The sequence below is a fragment of the Oreochromis aureus genome, linkage group 3 (genome assembly GCF_013358895.1).
Source record: "Oreochromis aureus strain Israel breed Guangdong linkage group 3, ZZ_aureus, whole genome shotgun sequence".
NCBI lineage: Eukaryota > Metazoa > Chordata > Actinopteri > Cichliformes > Cichlidae > Oreochromis > Oreochromis aureus.
Window position 1 is genome coordinate 1,672,295 of NC_052944.1, and position 15,600 is coordinate 1,687,894.

General features: G+C 37.3%; 3 long non-coding RNA genes across 3 annotated transcripts; 2 read left to right on the forward strand and 1 right to left on the reverse strand.

Annotated features, from left to right (window-relative positions):
- Positions 1–3,189: 3,189 nt before the first annotated feature.
- On the forward strand, positions 3,190–5,362 carry LOC120438530. The gene is made up of 4 exons (XR_005611981.1): positions 3,190–3,264; positions 4,518–4,585; positions 4,691–4,793; positions 4,872–5,362. It is a non-coding gene; the product is annotated as an uncharacterized LOC120438530 (long non-coding RNA).
- Positions 5,363–6,015: 653 nt separating this feature from the next.
- Positions 6,016–6,642, forward strand: LOC120438529. Its single transcript, XR_005611980.1, has 3 exons — positions 6,016–6,031; positions 6,231–6,441; positions 6,610–6,642. It is a non-coding gene; the product is annotated as an uncharacterized LOC120438529 (long non-coding RNA).
- A 3,971-nt stretch (positions 6,643–10,613) lies between these two features.
- Positions 10,614–12,446, reverse strand: LOC120438526. Its single transcript, XR_005611977.1, has 4 exons — positions 12,147–12,446; positions 11,264–11,312; positions 11,033–11,095; positions 10,614–10,646 (listed from the first exon to the last, which is right to left on the reverse strand). It is a non-coding gene; the product is annotated as an uncharacterized LOC120438526 (long non-coding RNA).
- Between the last annotated feature and the right edge of the window lie 3,154 nt (positions 12,447–15,600).

Here is a 15,600-nt window from a genome sequence, read left to right on the forward strand (position 1 = left end):
TTGTATTCCAATTTTGCTCTATAACTTTTGCACTGTCCACTTCCTGCTGTGACAAAACAATTTTCCCACGTGTGGGACTAACAAAGGTTATCTTATCTTATCTCTTTGTCATTGTTTTCTGTTTTTACTGTTGGTTGATTTTACACTGTAATACGAAAATGCACAGCATTGCTGAGGATCAAATTCTTTTAGTTTTACTCATCTTTTTCAATATTTAGCTTTCTAGGAGACATTTTTTTTATTTATTTTCACAATGATGGGGACCAGTTGTCAATGTTTTTCAAAAGTCCTACGCACACTTTCCTGTACTCAACCAATGTGTTATCATCTTCAAAACTACTCCAACAAACCTGGACAATTTTTCCATAACACCAATTAACAAAATCACAAAACAGTTGCTCAAGAGTATTCAGCCATCAGTGAAGTATGAAGGTTATTATACCATAATGCAATTTTACAAAAAAAGACTTTTTAAATTATTTTGTAAAATTCATTTCAAATATCTTTAAATGAAATACATTTAATTATTTTTATGCGTCATAAATATTTTTTCAATGTGACACAAAGTAATTTTACAGTTTTCAGCCGTTGCCTGTAACATTTTTGTGTTGCTTAATTGAACATATAAAGTCAAAGGTCATCTGTAAACACTATTTATGTGTAACTAATAGGAATTATCCAAATTATCAAAATTGAACAGGCAAGTATGAGTTATGAACATTTCTAAACATTACTTTACTTTTCTGAAATGCGTCCGATGATATCCGGTGACCTTTTCATCCGGGACACTGATTAAGGGTGAAGGTGATAGTAGCCTAGAGCCCAATGAGTCAAGTACTTGCGGTGGCGGTGTGATGCGTGCACATGCTTCAACAACTGTAGCAACTACGGAATTACAATTTTACTCGACAGTGTTAAACAAACTACGTTTGTAAACTTGGAAAAGTTACGAGTTCCTGTGGTTCTGCAACAGACAATCATGAGTGACGCAAAACGACAGATAAGGTAAGCATGAAATTAGCTTAAGCCGCAAATCATTACGTTTGCCTTATTGACAAAAACTTTTATGAAGTTTTCCTTATGGCTTTTTGCTTCATATGTTATTTGCTTCCTATTACTTTTTTTACAGTTAAATTTGGTTTTAACGTGTTTTTGAGTTCTATGTATTTAAGTAGGGACACATTACGTAATAGATGTGTTATAACCAGAGATGGGCAGTAACGCGTTACTTGTAACGCGTTACTGTAATCCGATTACTTTTTTCAAGTAACGAGTAATGTAAGGGATTACCATTGCAAAAGCGGTAATTAGATTACCGTTACTTTCCCGTAGGGCGCTGCGTTACTGCGTTACTAAAACCGTGAGTTTTTGCGAGAATGTCTCATGACAGTGACGTAAGCGAGTGCGACGTTCGTGACAACAGCTGTGTGCAGATCATAATATATCGAAAAGGGACAGAGTGTAGCATGCAGCGTTTAAAGCATGGAAGTACTGACCTTATTTTGAGTTTGATTCCATAAAAGTGACAAAACATTAGTGTCCGTTGTGCGTGGAAGAAAACTTCTTTTACAGCGAAAAAAACCCCCTAAACTTCCAAGCAAGCAGCGAGTGCGCTACAATGTAATGGGAAATTCACAGAGAAACTCGCGGATTCTTCCACTGACCGCTGCGGCACACCTGCACCAGGGCACACCTCCGCCTACCCCAGTCCTGCTTTACAGGTGAAAATAGAGCAACTAGTCTTTGACTTTATTTATTTTCTGCTGTGTTTTACTTGCATCTATTTGAAAGAGTGAGTGTAAACACAAAAAAATATTTTATTTTATGTGGTGGAATGTGCAGAAAATAGGTTTAAATGTTAAACAAATTTCTTCCAGTCAGAGAATGTTGCATATAATTTAATTTTTGCTTGATGCATAAAGTTAAAAGATTAAAACTAATAAAACAAGTTTTAAAAAGAGACTTTTTCATTTGATTACATTTTGTATGATGGATTATGCAGAAAAAGTAGAATTGGGCTGAAAGATCTATCGCTTTATCACCTATTCAGGTTGTAAATCGTGTTTTTAAAAAGTAACTAAGTAACTAAGTAATTGATTACTTTTGAAAATAAGTAATCAGTAAAGTAACGGGATTACTTTTTTGGGGAAGTAATCAGTAATTAGTAACTGATTACTTTTTTCAAGTAACTTGACCAACACTGGTTATAACCACGTGATGCTCTCGGTAGCCCCTATAAACAAACAACCACTTTTAAACAAATTTGTTAGAAATAAATTTGATTTTAATACATAATTTAATAACTTTTCCTACGTAGGCTTATTTCCTTGAACCCGAAACACAAATTATAAGACTGTTGCTTTGTCCATATCTTTGACTATAATGGTGCGTTAACAATAATATGATTAGTCTGTTTCCATCCGAGACCATTTCGCTCACCCCAGTGGTTTTAAATATATCATTTCGAGTAATACAGGAAATATGTAAATATAACAAGTGCATGACAAAAACTGAAAATGTTATTGTTTGGCAAATACATTGAAGCCTTTGTTTTTTAATTTCTTATTTGTGTTACAGAACCTCCACATTTCCATCCTTTGGAAAGACAAGTTTTATCCTTCAACAATATTTTGAAGTCATATAGTGTAAAAAAATTAAAATATAATTTTATAGTTCTAGATCTCTCTATTTTATTTAATTGTTTTACTTGCATTTACAGACACGGAAAATTCGTCTGAAACATGAACATATAATAAAATACATTGAGACTTTCTCCGAACCACAAAACAGAAAGAAACACCGTGTTCACCGAGGAGACGCATCCTGGAGTAACGTGTGCAAAGACCTGGGAGGGCCAAATCATTGTACAAATCGTACAAAACTTAATCATGTTGCTCTGCACTACCAAAAGGTAAGCACTCTATGATATCTATGTTTAGAGTCTGAACACTACTCTGGACTTAGTATTTATCAAGGAGAGTGGCAAACATTTATTAAGCTCTGAATGAATTACAGAGCAAAAATTGAGTGAGCAACAGAAGTTTGTTTAGACCTGAAGAACAGTGGATGAATAATAAAAACTGTGCCTTGCACAGGCACACCTAAGTGTAACTAGGTGGAAGGATACTGTTTTACATTACAGATAGATGAAAATGTAATTACTACATGTGTATTAAACAGAGAAGCATGGAAGTCAGACACAAACCCAAAAATATCCATGTTGAAGGTGATAGTGGGACCTCTGGAGAGAACACATCTTCTTTGGTACGTAAAAACAAAATTACAGGATTTCTTTGATGTTACATATATTGTTATGAATTCAAAAGTTACATTTTTTTAATTGTATTAATGTTTAGATTACATGGTTAAACAATCATTTACACATGAATTTATGGTTTTCTATCAATTGTAGTGTAGTGGTAACTCCATAGTGTAGTGGTTAATAATAACACCTAACATGAGACATATTGCATTAATGGATGGAGGCACAAAAAACAGGAACCGTTGTTGTTTGAAGGGCAAACGCATATGGCTCTGGCCACCTACAGTACACCCATTCAAGTCTTTGAGCAGGGTACATTAAGATTGTTATTTTTTTATTTCAATTCTGCTGTTTCACTAAAGGAATTTCTATGTTTTGCTTTTTGGGTGTTACACTTTTTTCCTTCACATTTTCATGCAGATTTTAACGTTTACTCTAAAATGTAAGTTAAATCAACCACCAATACCTTTAGCACTGCCTAGCTTGTGCTTCAATATTGTATCAAACAAATATAAATGATTTATATTTGCTACTGGGTGGCTGTGGGTCAGGTTGTAGAGCAGATATACTCGTCGATTCCTGGCTCAGTCTGCATGCCAAATATCCTTTGGCAGGATACTAACCCCAAGTTGCCCTCTGATGCGCTCATCGGAGTGTGAATGTGTGTAAATGTTTATTAGTTTGCACTTGATTTTAGAAGTGCATGTATGAGGTGTTGTGAATGTGGTATGTTGTACAGAGCGCTTTGAGTACTCGGGAGAGTAGAAAAGCAATATATATAAATCAGTCCATTTATCATCTGTGTGTGTATCAATCAATCAATCTTTATTTATAAAGCACTTTTCATACAAAGATGTAGCACAAAGTGCTTCACATGGTTAAAAGCAGCCCACCCTGCCCTCCAGCTGACTCCCCACACTCTCATTAACATAAAGTAAATTACTTGTATTATGTCCACACTGCAGAAGACAATATTTTCATATAAAAGCCATATAAATATATATAAGGCTTCACAACATTGTGGTGTTCAACAAACATTGCTTTAAACTCTACTAAAGAACTTGCTGTGACACCGTGCAATACAGAGTAGTTGATTTCACATTTCTATTATCCAGTTTCCATTTTGCATAGGTTATATAAACATCTATTATATTTGTAATATAGAGTAAGCTCTATGCTAAACCTTTTAAACTAAAACATGTAGTTCCTGTTTTACCTTACTATACTCATGAGTTAATAATTATTTCACACTCAGGATGAAGGAAACACTGGAGATGTGTCCATCTGCAATGGAAGGAAATGAATCTCTATTTGCTCAAACAGGTTGGAATTATTTATTACATTACTTTGAACTACTTTTACTCGATGAAAACAATGTCTCTATTTAAAAATTATTTCTTTGTTTGACAAATAAACTGATATTCAAAGGATGTTGTGGAGGACAGTGATGACAATGGCATTGTCCTAAACATTTCTCCTGAATTGAAACAAACTGGTGTCTCCATCACAATCGTCTACATCCCTCGAAAAGGTCAAGTATTTTCCACATAACATTTCTGTCATGAAATTACATCACCTATTTTTAATAAATTCTTTTTATGCATTATAGGACTGGAGTAGAAATTCATCAAACAGAAGTGACAGTAGTAATGCTGAAGAGGAATTCTACAAATGCTCTTTGCCACAGCAGCCATGTTTGTTTTCATTGACCAGAAAGACTGGCAAGACCTAAAACCACACAGAAAGGGAGGCTTTTCAAAGGTATGCAGTGGACTAATGTTGTAGCCACTGGCATTAAGTCAGTACACCCATTTTGCAGTTTTGGATTTAAGAGGCAGACCATCAAGACCAGTCAGTCACAGTCTAAGACGGCTGTATTCTCATGTACGGCATACTGCCGTTTTAAGGACTGTCCAGTGAAAGTGGAGGTTAAAGATGAAAAAACCCTGAAGGCTGATGTGCTTTTCCAAGGAGGTGAGGAGTGCCACAACACAAAGGAAATAAAAACAAGACCTGTGCGTGGACAGTCCAGAGATGTAATAGCAGAAAAACTGGAAACCAAAATGCCAAGAAGTCTTTATCTGGATTCTCTAAATCAAATACCAGAGAAAGCTTTCCAAGCAGGGTGTCGGGATGAGGCTCCATCTAAAGATGTCTTGAAAAATATTGCCTTGTCCCACAGAAAAAAACAGAGACCTCATTTAAATGAGACGGCCAGTCTGCAAATGTTAATAGACAAACAGCAAGGACTTCCAAACGAAGTCCTTCAGAGAGTGCTCCTGCATCCAAAAGGTATAATGCTGTGGTACAAAAAAACACCAGCAGTGTTTTACCAGCGGTGCAAAGACGACATAGAATATTTTGATGCAACAGGAAGCATCTAAAGATGATGCTTCTGCTACTCCGTACTATGTGTATGAAGTTATAGTTAGAAATCCCTTCAAGGGATCATCACCTCTACCAACAGCAACTTCTGTAACATGTGACCATACCACTGCTTCTGTTACATATTTTCTACCAGCATTTCAAACAGAGCTTACACAAATGTATGGAAGCAGGGCAAACAAAAGGCCAGTAATGATCATATGTGATGGCTCACTGGTGCTTCAGTCCATTGCTGTAACATTCTGCAGAGCAAGTTTGGAAGACCTTTTGGAGCGATACTTCCAGGTTATCACAGGACAGTTAGACACGGATAACTTCAACATACCCATTCTCCACGGTGTTTGAGTCACATCATGAAGAAGCAAAGGATCTTTGCAAAAAGAGGTATTTGTGCCAGAGTCTGTGAGTACGATTGTTATTGTTCTGTTTTAAGTATTTCTTTGGTGTTAGTGTTCTTGTAGTTATTGTTGACTTGCTAATTCATCTCTATTATAATTATATTTTGTTAATGTTGTTTCTGCTAATGATTAGACTTTGTGTTTAGTATGCATGCTTATTGTTTATATGCTTTTTTCCACTATAGACTACAGAAACACTACAAATTTGGCACGTTTTTGGATTACTGGCCTGTTCTTCCAACTTGAAAGACATGGATGGCATCATTATAAGTGCAACAGTTGTTTTCATGCAGTGGACCAGAAGTGAACAAACACCTGCAGAACCTCAAACTGCTGATCGATCAGACGGGGAATGGGGATGCTGAAGAAACAGACATCCTTCCAGAGGATTATAAGGTCATTTTAAAATTCAGCTTGGATTTCAATGGGTAAGATATTAATTGTGTTCATGATATAGTGTGACACCAATAACATCGTTTGTAGTACATTTCTGTGTTTTTAAAACAGATTAAGACTTTCTTTAAGAATCAAAAACATTATATGATATTTAAATTTTTATTTCAGACGGCAATAGTTCACTCATCACTTAAACAGCACTTTGCGAAGTCATTGCCAGTGCCCACCTTGATGTGACTGGACCACCGAATGTGTACCATGCACCAGCATTCATTTCAAGTATTTCAAAGTACTTTCTACCACATGCTACCTTGTGGTCAGGAATGCTGCTTGGTATGTCTTGTTTTGGTCAATCAACACTTATATGTTGTTATTTATGTGCTTTATTGATTAAAAATTCTGTTTTTCTTTAGGAGACCTTGGACGGCATGGGAAAGGCTCAGCGTATGGCTTTCTCAGTAAACGGTACAATCATGTGTCGCAGTTGAAGAAGCAGGTAGAATAAGTTAATACAGTAAAAGAAACATTATGCTGAATTTGGCCAAAGTGTAAATGATGTAATTACCATTTTCAGAACTACACTGAAGACAATCGAACGCAAGGGATCATGGAAAAAAGTCACTGGGACCTGAAAAGGATTCGCTTTGAACGAAGGCGTCTCGCTAGCCTAGATGACTTTGTGCAGATATATCAGAGGAAACATGATGCTCTTCTCCGAGAATATGGCCATGTAGGCAAAAAAAGGACGAAGGTGAGGTTTGAAGAGGATAATTAACATTTTGGGACAGATTTGGTGCAGTTTTTACACAACGAAAGTCATTCGCACTGCTGTTGTTGAATTTATCCAATCTGTAATGTATATTCCCATTCACATTAGAAATTGTCTGTTTTTGTGCATGCTTTAGTCTAAAATGTCTTTGGTACTGTCGTTGTGACTTTGTGTTATTAAAGAACATTTTACTGCATTACATGTGGTTAGAATGACATTTCTGATGTGATAAATATAGGAGATTATTTGACTAACAACTGTAATTAAACAAAAGACAGGAAGCATTAAGCATTTTACGCTCCAATAAATTTGGGATTACAGTAAATGTCCTTGACGGTTTGCATGTTCGTAATCTTTTGTACATGAAGATCAGATCTAAAAAGTATTGTTAATTATTTCAAAAGTATACTTTTCAGTCTTACCGAGTGGAGACCGAGAAGTGGAAGAAAAACAGTAGAAAACGAAAAGGCTTCTATGTAACTGCTCTGATGGGAAAACGAGTCAAACAGGTATCATCATTTTTTCTTTCATCTATGTCACTAAAACATTTTCTATTTGAAAGGTTGTGTGTTGTAATCAAATTTAAATGTATACTTTGCTTTTTTTACAATTGTTCAATTAGGCATGTAAAAAATACTGTAATCTTACTGTAATTCTCTCCAGAATTCAAATCCAGAATTGAATTCAAAATCCTGCTCCTCACATACAAGGTCTTAAATAATCAGGCCCCATCTTATCTTAATGACCTTGTAGTACCATATCACCCTATTAGAGCACTTCACTCTCACACTGCAGACCTACTTGTTGTTCCTAGAGTATTTAAAAGTAGAATGGGAGGCAGAGCCTTCAGTTTTCAGGCCCCTCTTCTGTGGAACCAGCTTCCAGTTTGGATTCAGGAGACAGACACTATCTCTACTTTCAAGATTAGGCTTAAAACTTTCCTTTTTGCTAAAGCATATAGTTAGGGCTGGACCAGGTGACCCTGAATCCTCCCTTAGTTATGCTGCAATAGACGTAGGCTGCTGGGGATTCCCATGATGCATTGAGTTTTTCCCTTCCAGTCACCTTTCTCACTCACTATGTGTTAATAGACCTCTCTGCATCGAATCATATCTGTTATTAATCTCTGTCTCTCTTCCACAGCATGTCTTTATCCTGTTTTCCTTCTTTCACCCCAACCGGTCGCAGCAGATGGCCCCGCCCCTCCCTGAGCCTGGTTCTGCCGGAGGTTTCTTCCTGTTAAAAGGGAGTTTTTCCTTCCCACTGTCGCCAAAGTGCTTGCTCATAGGGGGTCATATGATTGTTGGGTTTTTCTCTGTATTTATTATTGTGCGATCTACTGTACAATATAAAGCGCCTTGAGGCGACTTTGTTGTGATTTGGCGCTATATAAATAAAATTGAATTGAATTGAATTGAATTCATGCTCCTGTGATTTAATTCATTTTATGCATGTTTATGAAAGTAAATAACGATGTTAACTATACATAACTGTACAGTAATTATAACTCATCTATGTGTTAAAACTGTGTTGTATACATCAGATAACCATGTTATGTGCCATAATACATTTTAGAATTAAAACATCATTAGTCTTTCACAGCTTTTAGGAAAACTTTGGTCATGAAAATCATGATATTGTACACTCCACACATGGCAACAGCTGCCCATAAAATACTTGATGTTAGTGAAATAATGAGCATTATTGTCAGTTATTGCTGTTGTAGAAGACCATTTATATCACTTAACATTTTGTTCTGTAAATGCAGTAACATATAAACACAGACTGTATATTGTCTAAACCTATGTATGTATTATAGATGGAGAATAATTTAAGTTCTGCTAAAGACAAACATGTTCATGTGTGTTCTGTAAGTATTCTGTGTTCTTCCATGTAAAGTTGTAATTTTATTATTTTTATAAGGATCATCAAGAAGAACCACCACACTCAGATGTGCCCACAGAGCAGACTGAAGCTGTCACTAAGCAGGTTTGATCATATATATATATATATATATATATATATATATATATATATATATATATATATATATATATATATGTAGTGTCAGGAGGAGAAATATTTTACTGCTATTATTTGCTGCTTTTATAATCATCATTACCATTTCATTATTAATAGTGATGTTGCATGCAGATGCATTCAGATGTTCAAATATATTGGTATTATATTAGTCTTTATTACAAGTCCAGTAAGAACCACTTCAAATTGTTGAGTTGAATCTATAATTGTAAAGGCTTTTGAATGTTTTTATATTCTTACATATAGTCTTCAGTGGGTGAGAGACTGAGTTGCAGGCTGACAGGAAACATTTCTGCAGGACATGCTTCTGCAGAAGTGAAACCGAAAGCAGAGTGAGTGCAAGTTAAGAGCAGGGTGTTTTATTATGCATTTATGGCGGATTAAGCTTTAAGTACACTGTAAAATCTAATTAGTTCCCAGAACTCAAAAAAATTATGGAAACTCGTTGCCTCAAAAAAATTGAGTAAAGCTTAGCTAAAAATGACTAAGTTAGGACAACGTATTTATTTTGAGTACTCTGTACAAGCTCATTTGTTCCCAGAACTCAAAAAAATTGGATCAAGTTTACGTAAGATGACCACGTTAGGACAACTTACTCATTTTGAGTACACTGTACTCAAAATGTACACAGCCGTGTTAGTTCCCAGAACTCAAAAAAATTATGGAAACTCGTTGCCTCAAAAAAACTAAGTAAAGCTTACTTAGGATGACTGTTAGGACAACTTATACATTGCAAGTCTGCAGTATTAAGAATAACTTGATATTTCTGACTTTCTGACAATACTAATTGTTTACCTACTGACAAACATTTCAAGTTCAACTAAATGAAAAAACAATTTGTGGTACCATGAATATCATTAAAATAATTAACAACACTTTTGTAATGATGTTAAAATGAGCACAACTTTTATTTTCAAACACAACAAAGTACAACAGCCAACATACTGGACACTGTTCTGCTGAATAAAAATGATATTGCCATCACTGTTATAATCTTACAACGAAACAAAGTCTTAGATGTAATTATTCTGAAAATAAGTTTAGGCCTACCACAAGTTTGTTTTGTACTTACATTACTTATATAATCAACATAAAATATTTATTGTTCTGTCACAAGTGCAGTCTCTAATTTAAACAACACATTCGTTTTCATTCCAACACAGGAGCTGGAATGTTGTAATATTTTAAGGATGGCTTGTTTCCAGTCCAGTCATTACTGCCTGAATGACTGTCATGGATCGAGGTGATCCAAATGTAAGTGCAGAAGAAAGTCTTTAACTTCCCTTAAGTACAGTTGCAGTGGATGTGGGTTGGAGATGCAATGAGCTTGAACCTGCAGGTGACCACCTTCACTGACCACACCATCTGTGACGGAGGACTCATCTCTCCTGGTGTCCTGCAAGCAAACAATCATATTTTGGAACATGAACTTAATTGCTTTCTTAAAACATTTTTTCTGCATTTGGTATAAAACAGACTCCAATTTAGACAATCTCAGGCTCCCTCCCGCCGGAGAGGTGACATTCAATGTCCCAATTGTCAGTCTGGATAGCTGTGACCAACACACAATATTGTCATGAAAGAATAACTTAAAAAGTGCTATGCAAACATGGGCAATAACTTTCATTCTAATGATGTGCAAAATGATTTGGGCACAAAACAGATTTTGCTGTTAGAAAACTTGCAGACTTCACTATATACAGTGTAGACCCTCTAAACTAAGTTTGGGGGATGTGATCTTTCAAGAAATGCAGACCAAACTGTTGTTGTTTGTTTACTTACACAGCATGTCTTGTAGAATTAACTGGAGTCGAAGCAACAGCATCGTGCAGTCACATCTCAAGTCTAATAACAGAAGACAGGAAAAGATCAGTAAAGAAACAACTTCCCCAAACCAAAGCACAAATAAAACAATAAGTAAAACAGGCTGATCTAAAGTATGATTAAAGTTCAGCCTGGTTAATATAAATGTCACTGACAGTTACTAATATATTGGAAAACCAAAACACTTACCACTGAGTTGATGTCTTTCTGTCCAACAACAGGAGTGCTGGTCCCGAGCCTCAAAGACAGTAAGAAGCAAGCAGAGGGAGAAAAAACAGAACATTTTCAGAAGCTGATTTGATCCTTAATGGCTGTGCAATCATTGTAACATAGAGTTTGCTTATGTTGTTAAATAAAGGCTAGATTTGACATTAGTAGATGCCACAGATGTTCTAAAGCTGCCACAAAGCATGAAAAAAGACGCGTCTCGAAAAGCGTCGGAGCATTTTGCAAATATGTCATGTCTTGATAAATCGAGCAGATATTTGAACTTTACACAGCTACATTCTCGCCTGAAAATATCTTAAAAGTTTATTTTGTGACCCAGAAAAAGTAATACGTTTTTCAGCGGTGCTCCTCCGCCATTGCGCGCTTACAAGTGCGCACAGGCTCCGACAACCGTGGCCGACAAATGCGATCCTCCTTTTCCCCAGACTACCCTTTCTGGGTCACAAAATAACCTTTAAGATATTTTCAGGCGAGAATGTAGCTGAGTAATGCTCAAATATCTACTTAATTTATCAAAATATCACATATTTGCAAAAAAGTGCTTCACGTTTCGGAGAGCTCCGTTATTCACCCCCACACCCACCCCACCCCTAACGGCTGCACCTCCCAAAGAATTTTGTCTGGGCTCTTATCTCACTTATTTATTTCAAACAATCAACAAAAAATTCACCGACATAGTTTTATGTAAGGTTTTTAAGGCTGTGGTGTTAATTTTTAAGTAACATGAGCACAGCGGCAGCAGCAACGCTTAGGCTAACACTAACTAGCTAGCAAGATTATAAACCTGGTGCTAAACTAAGAGAAGCCACAAAATCAGTTTGAATACGAGTAAACATTTACTCACCAAGTCAGTAAAGATCCACAGCAATGACAACAATAATATCTCCAGGTTTGCTCAATATATTCCATAACAAATGCTGGCGCCATGAACATGCGGACTGATCCGGGAGGGAGGAGGACGGTAGTCACGTGGCATTTTCAAAACACATCTTTCATCCTTCCGCCCTGAGAAGCAAAACTTCCAGCTTACTTAGTTTTTCTAAGTTAGGACAACTCAAATTAATCGAGTTTATCCGCATTTTTGCATAAAAAGTACTGGTAACTTATTTAAATTGAGTTCTAATAACAAATTGATAAAAATTGAGTTCAGCCTATTTAATATTTTTAATTAAACACAATATTACATTTTACAGTGTAGTTGTATTAGATTGAAACAGTTGTTTTATACATTTTACATATAAGTCAAGATCAGTACACACAGGATGGCCTTAGCCTGGTTGCCTAAGTTGAGGTCAACTAAGGTTCAGAGAGCACATGCAGCGTGCACGCACAGACAGAGGAGACATACACACACAGAGTTTCAGTTGTGCTGGCCTTCTGTCTAGTGAAAAGGTTACCAGGTGTAGCTGATGAAGTGAAGGGTGAAACAGAGGGCAGCAGAAGCTGACATATACATACACACCACAGTAGATTCACTTTAGTAGGTAAGAAGTCGGGGTGCGTACGTGTTAGTCTGTTCCAGGACTGATAATGATAATGTGAGATACCTGCTAACATGTATAGATGTATTCTCAAAATACGCGTGGGTTAGATGCCTCACAAACAAGACAGGGCCTGCTGTATCAGCAGCTTTTGAGGATATACTTAGTGAGGGTAGGATCCCTGTGAAACTACAAACAGATGAAGGCAAAGAGTTTTATAATGCAACCTTTAAACAGCTAATGAAGCGATATAATATCAAGCATTTCTCAACAGCTAGCGAGGTAAAATGCAGTATTGTCGAGAGATTCAATCGTAGCTTCAAGGGTAGAATGTGGAAGTACTTAACATCTGCCAACTCCCGGAGATATGTAGATGTCATACCAGATCTCACACTAGCATATAACAATGCTTATCACACATCTATCCAAATGGCTCCGGCAGAGGTGAATAAGGATAATGAGAAGTCGGTCTTTAACACGCTGTACAAAACGAGGCCTCAGAGGGAACTGCGCTTTAAATTTAATATTGGTGACACTGTACGAATATCAAAACTGAGAGGAAAGTTTCGAAAAGGATACGAGCAGACCTACACCGATGAGATTTTCACAGTCAAGGAGCGTATAGGGAGACAGCCCCCAGTGTACAGACTAGTGGATCTAGGCGGAGAGGTATTGAAAGGGACATTTTATGAGCCTGAGATGCAACGTGTAGTTGTCGATGAAAACAAAACATTTAAAATTGAAAACATATTGGCTAGAAAAAAAGTGGGTCGGAAAAAGCAGGTGCTAGTGAAATGGCTAGGGTGGCCCGACAGCTTTAATTCGTGGATTCCAGAAAAAGACATCGTTGAGGCGTGATTAACTCAGATGACGCAGCTCTACACACATTCATTCAACACTGAGCAGAGACTGAGAAAGCATGAATAAAAAGAACAACAATGCAGGCTTCGGCACATGTTTACCCGGGTAATAAGATATCTAATTTTAGAACAAAGCTAGCAAAACCTATTGTTTTGGATCAGCCGTATGAGGTCGCTGTTATAGAGATACAGTACCCACGCATATGGCTGTCTTTTCCACAATCAGATTCTCGAGTGGAAATTTACGACCCTGTCAAAGATGAAACCATAGCCGTAACCATAATAGAACTGTCTGTGGGTCATTATGCATCTGTGGAACAGATAATAAAAGAATTTAATTTTAAATGTCAGCAGCACCAAGCCACTGGAGACATTAAAATGCAATACAACGCAATTAGTAACCATGCCTGTGTTATGGGGCCTAGGGGGACCATACTCACATTTAGAGGGAGACTGGCGGAAATCCTAGGATTCAAAACAGGAGACCCGTTTGTACTTCATTATAAAAACACATCGCCCGCACCCGCAGACATATCACGGGGAAAATATAACATCTTTATTTATGCAGATATCGTTGATTACCAGCTTGTGGGTGACGCCCACGCGAGGCTATTAAGAGTTATAAATATTACAGACGATGACCGTCGGTTGCCTATTCTACAATTTGACAGCCCACACTACACACCTGTGTCAAAGACATTAATCGACGACATAGAAATTGATTTGAAAGACGATCGAAATCAACACATACCCTTTTTATACGGCAAGGTGTTTGTCAAGTTACACTTCCGACCAATAACCCAGCATTTTTGAAAAAAAAAAAAAGATGGCCGTCTACAACACTGATGACTCAAAATATGTGAAATACTACTTATCACAGGCTGGTGGAGAGCTCGGAGGGTATGTTGGGACCAGTACGCAATATGGGTCAGGGCTGGGTGGGTTGTTCCGCAGCTTGTTTAGATTTGCTGTACCGCTGTTTAAAAAAGGAGTTAGCATAGTCAAACCACACCTAAAAACAGCCGCCTCGGGCATAGTGTCTGATGTCATAACCAACATAACCAGACCCTCAACCACTAAACAGGACGGTAATGGCTTGTATGTGTATACGCCCAAGCCATCTATGACCCCACCCACAGGGCAACCGCTGTCTAAAAAGCGTAAAACCACGAAACCTAGCAGGAGAGCCACCAAACGGACACAGCCACGCAGAGTGAAAAGACCCAGATCCAGTCGTTCAAAAACTGCAGCGTTTGACATATTCTAAATGGCGCTGTTACACAGTCATTCTGGAGAATGTGTAAAAACAGAGCTGGACCTGTTTACTGTTCCCTACACACAGACTAGCATTGAGAAAAGTACATTTATCGAAATCCCGCCTGTATCTGCAATCACTGATGGAGGGCCGATCGAGTTTTACATCTCATCGTCCGGCGAAGACTACCTGGATCTAAATGACTCATATATCTACACACGTGTGAGAATCACAAATGCTGATGGTTCAAACCTGGCTAGGGACGCTAATGTAGGATTTATTAATTATCCTGGATGCACATTGTTCTCCCAAGTCGATGTTAATTTGGGAGACCGGCTCATTAGTCAATCATCCAATACATATCCATACAGAGGTGTGATAGAATGTCTTATCAATTATAATAAGGACACTTTAGACACACAGTTCAGCACAGGGTTATTCTGTAAGGATACAGCATCACACATGAATGACACATCCATAGAAGGAGAGAACCAAGGGCTAGTGACCAGAGGTGGCTACACAGCAAATAGTAGTATTGTTGAATTGATTGCACCAGTACATGCAGACCTGTTTTTTCAAGAAAAACTGTTACTTAATGGAATCGACCTGTCGCTGAAATTTGTGCGCTCTAAAGACGAATTTGCTCTCATGACAGCGGATGCCAATGCATACAGAGTTAAAATTGTCTCAGCCAGCCTCTTT